Source organism: Eutrema salsugineum, unplaced genomic scaffold, assembly GCF_000478725.1.
Source record: "Eutrema salsugineum unplaced genomic scaffold, Eutsalg1_0 scaffold_4, whole genome shotgun sequence".
Classification (NCBI taxonomy): Eukaryota; Viridiplantae; Streptophyta; class Magnoliopsida; order Brassicales; family Brassicaceae; genus Eutrema; species Eutrema salsugineum.
In genome coordinates this window covers 1,490,978-1,495,683 of record NW_006256686.1, presented here as the reverse complement: position 1 = coordinate 1,495,683, position 4,706 = coordinate 1,490,978, and the positions used below count along the sequence as shown (strand labels likewise).

The window sequence follows — 4,706 nt, the reverse complement described above, 5'->3', positions numbered from 1 at the left end:
ATGTTCCCTCTCCATGCGGACCGACCCGATGAGCTCCAAAGAATGCGAAGGACGATGCACTTCCAGACCGATTAAGTTTACAGAGCCTTCATTAAGATCCGAGATATTTGAGTCCTCTTTCCAGAACATCTGAGATCATTCAATTCGGAGCTATGAGCAAGAAGATAACGTTTCCGGAATGGGCGCATGTCTAGAAGCCTCTTTCTGATCGTGTCAATGCACTGCGAAGATGAGCCCTCCAGGAAACCTTTCACTTCCCAAGTGCCGAAGGTTCCTTCACCAAAGTTGACGATATATGAGTCTTCTGTCCACTGAAACTGGAATCACGCAATTACGATATCTGAGACAATGTTCCCTCTCCAGGCGTGAGCAGAGAGGTAAGCTCACGTCTGTCTCGCTGCCGTTTTGGACAGACCCGATGAGCTCCGAAGAATGCGAAGGACGATGCACTTCCAGACCGATTCAGTTTACAGGGCCTTCATTAAGATCCGAGATATTTGAGTCCTCTTTCCAGAACATCTGAGATCATTCAATTCGGAGCTATGAGAAAGAAGATAACGTTTCCGGAATGGGCGCATGTCTAAAGCCTCTTTCTGATCGTGTCAATGCACTGAGAAGATGAGCCCTCCAGGAAACCTTCCACTTCGCAAGCGCCAAAATTTCCTTCACCAAAGTTGACGATATCTGAGTCTTCTGTCCACTGAAACTTGAATCACGCAATTCGGACCAGCATCCTGTAAGTTACGGTTCCCTGAATGTGAAGTGGTCCAAGGAGCCCTGAATGCTGCGAGATAGTCTTGCGACTTGGTTAACTCGCAACACCTGAAGATGAATGCCTGGAGGTTGAGCTGCGAGTTGAGAATTGCGACTAAGCTATCACTGGATAAGGTCTGAGGCTTCCGAGCAAGAAAAATGCTAAGTCCACAACCGTGCGACTTAGGCATGCGAGTTGGCCGCGCTGGGAACTAAACCGCACGAAGACTCGCAATCTACACCGACTTGAGCCTGCGGCCTGGGAGTAATGGAGACCAAGCCGCATACTTCCCTGAAGACCCCTGCTACATGGTCGTGCGAGTTGAAGAGTAGTGGAGACCAGGCCGCAGACGGATTCGCAAATCACTCCGAGAAGGTAATGCGGCTGAGTCTACAAAAGTTTTACCTCGTCCAAGCTTCTTCCTCTGGTTGTGCGACTTGGGCATGCGGCCTGGGACTAAGGGATGACCAAGTCGCACACACACCTTCCCCAGATTTCGCCTTGGTCATGCGAGTTGAAGAAGAAGAGGATTGAGCCGCACAAAGACTCGCAAAACACATCTAGATGGGCGTGCGGCTAAGACTAAGGGATTTAAGTCTCACAAGACAGTTTCTTCACCTGTGCGACTTGGGCATGCGACCTGGGAGACTCTTGACCAACTCGTACATTCGTCACTTTATCCATTAAGGCCGGGTCAGGACCTGGTTTGTTCCGGGCTGACCCGGTCGTTTTTTAGAGACATATAAATAGTTTTTAGGGTTTTTTCCCAAAACTTAAGCTTTATTCCCTTTGTCTCTTGCCTCTTTTGTGAAAAGACTCCACTTAAGAAGAAAAATATCGATTTTTAAGTGTTTAATCAAGAGAGTTTGAGAGATCTTGGTGTTTAAAGCTGTTTTCTTCTGAATCTATCATCTATCTCTTCATTTACACACTTCTAATTATGATTAACAACACATCTTGCAAAGGATCTAGTGTGTTGATCATGATTAATGAGTAATCTCCATATTAAGGTCTTAGATATGTAGATTAGGGTGCTTAAGTGGTAGATTAGTGAGCTTAGGGGTTAGATCATGCATATTCCATTCTCTACAACCTGTTCTTAATGCTAGATCCATACAAATCACATATTCTGGGCATTTCATGCACCAAAAGTGTTTGATGAAATGCCTGAACCAAGGTTGTTAGAGGTTTAAGTGTTATTCATCATGGAAATGATTGTTTATATGCTTAAATGACAGATTAAACTGATTCTTAATGCTTGTTAATTCATGTTTCACTAATGATGATTAGGTTAGAAACTGTTTTGGCATAGAAGTTGATACCTTCATGAAATGATTAACTTAATTAATGATGTTTAAGTTGAATTGTTTGCTTGATCATATGGTCCATTAGCTCATTAGTTTATCAATGAAGGCACCCTAATCCACTATCATGTCTAAGATCTTTCTCATCATCATACATACATTCTCATCACTTGTCATTACTTAGTTCTTGTGTGATCACTTCTTTAGTCATTAATCTTGTTTCAAGTATTTAGCTATCATTAATCAATCAAAACCTCACTTGTTCACTTGAATTGAGAAACTGATCACATAGCTTAGTGTCTATCACCACATTCTTGGATTGACAACCTCTTTTATGCTACTTTGACAAGGGGATTGATAGCCCTGAGATCCATAAAGTCTTGTCTATCAATTGGCGTCGTTGCCAAATTGTGGAGTGTTTAGCATTAGGCTCTCATCTGTTCTTGAGATCAAGTGCTTCTTTTTTGTTTTTACTGATTATTTTCAAGTTCTGGTTGTGATTTCAGGTGCATGAACACCAGGTCCAGATCAAGAAGCTGTGGTCCACCTTTCCTTCTCAACGACAACATTAATATTTTGGTACCAAGGAGGAGAAGGGACAGGCGTGGAAGACATATTGATCAGGCTGATATGGAAGACCAAAGAGAGCATGTGGTTGACATGGAACAACCGGCTCAGGAGCAACTGGCTCAAGGTAATGGAGGTGGTAATGGAGTTGGTCAAGGGTTACATCAGGGTAATGTTCATCAGGAACAGGTGCATCAACAGCAAGCTTATGTCCACCAGGGACAAGCTCCAGCTCATCAGCAGAGGCATCAGGCCAATGTACAGCAAAGACAACAGGTGCACCACCAACATCAGCCCTTCCAACACCAGCAAAGGAGATATGAGCAGCCACAAGTCTATGTTAGAGAGAATGACAGGGCAAATGCTCATCAGTATGGAGCTGGAATTCAGGCACCACCTGTGCAAAACAACAACTTTGAAGTGAAGGCATCCTTGTTGAATATGGTCCAGAACTCAAAGTTCCATGGATTAGCAATGGAAGATCCCTTGGAACACTTGGATCAATTTGATAAAGTGTGTTACCTGACAAAGATAAATGGAGTTTCTGAGGACAGCTTCAAGTTAAGATTATTCCCCTTCAGTCTTAGTGACAAAGCTCACCAATGGGAGAAGAATCTTCCAAGAGGCTCCATTCAAACCTGGGAGCAATGCAGGCAGGCCTTTCTATCTAAGTTCTTCTCCACCTCCAGAACTGCTAAACTGAGAAACCAAATCTCTAGCTTCACTCAGCACAGCAATGAGAGTTTTGGTGAAGCATATGAGAAATTTCAGGAGCTACACCAACCAATGCCCACACCATGGGTTTAGTGAGGCTTCTCTTCTCAGCACACTTTATAGAGGAGCTCTTCCCAAGATTAGAAACCAGCTGGATACTGCATCCAATGGAAACTTTCTGGGAAAGGAGATTCATGCTGCTTTAGAGCTAGTGGAGAACTTAGCAATGAGCAATGACACTTATGGAGAAGACTATGACAGATCAAATAGATCTGAAGGTTCAAGCTCAAAACAGAGGCTCACTAGAGAAGTTAAGGAGTTGAGAAGTGAACTGGACAAGTTGAAATTCACCACTCAAAAGCCAATTCATTTTGTAGGAGAGTATGAGGAACCTTCTCAGATCTTTGAGAACATAAGTGAAGAAGGTCTAACTCAGGAGGAGCTTAACTACATTGGGAATCAGAGGTTCCAAAGATATCAGTATAGCAATACAAATCAGAACCTCTCTTACAGGAATCCCAATGTAGCTAACCCACAAGACTAGGTCTATCCCAATTCTCAAGCTCCAAAAAACTTTGTTCCCAAGAACAACTTTCAAGGGTCTTTCCAACCCAACAATCAGTTTGCTCAGAATCAGGGTTTTGGTCAGCAACAGCAACCATTTCAGGGTACTGGTTTCAGTTCACAGCAACAGCAAAAGGCACCACCAGGGTTTGGTCCACCACAGTTCCAGCAGCAAGTGCCGGTTCAACACCAGTTTCAGCCACCACCGGTTTAGCAGCAGCCACAGATGGGGTCAGATATGGTTGGGATTCTGCAACAACTGCTTCAAGGTCAACAGATATTTGCAAGCCAGAATGCAGCCATGCAGCAGGAAATCAAGGAACTGAAGCAAAACCAGGCCTCAAGCTCAAGGAACCAAGGCCACCTACCTGGAAAACCTGAACCCAACCCCAAGGAATATGCTAAGGCCATTACACTGAGGAGTGGAAAAGAGTTACCTGGTATTGAGCAAAACAATGTGATCATTGAGGACAATGATCAAACTGAGGGGGAGGCAGCCTTAAAAGATGATCAAGTTGCTGAGAGACCAAGGAAAGAAAAGGGTAAAGAGGTAGAAAGGGAACCTGAACCAGAAAAGATATATGTGCCACCACCTCCATACCAACCCAAGCTCCCATTTCCAGGGAGGTTTAAGAAGCAGCTTGTAGACAAGGCAAGAGCTGTATTTGAGAAGGCACTCAATGAGACACCACTCACTATGCCTCTCATTGATGCATTCCTAATGATGCCAAAGATGGGTAAGTTTTTGAAGGATGCCATTCTGAACAAGACTAAAGAGCTCCAAGGCATGGTGGTACTAAGTC

At 43.9% G+C, this 4,706-nt stretch overlaps 1 non-coding gene across 1 annotated transcript; it reads right to left on the bottom strand.

The window, feature by feature from the left end:
• Positions 1 to 3,321: 3,321 nt before the first annotated feature.
• Positions 3,322 to 3,429, bottom strand: LOC112084775. The gene has a single exon (XR_002898435.1). It is a non-coding gene; the product is annotated as a small nucleolar RNA R71 (small nucleolar RNA).
• Between the last annotated feature and the right edge of the window lie 1,277 nt (positions 3,430 to 4,706).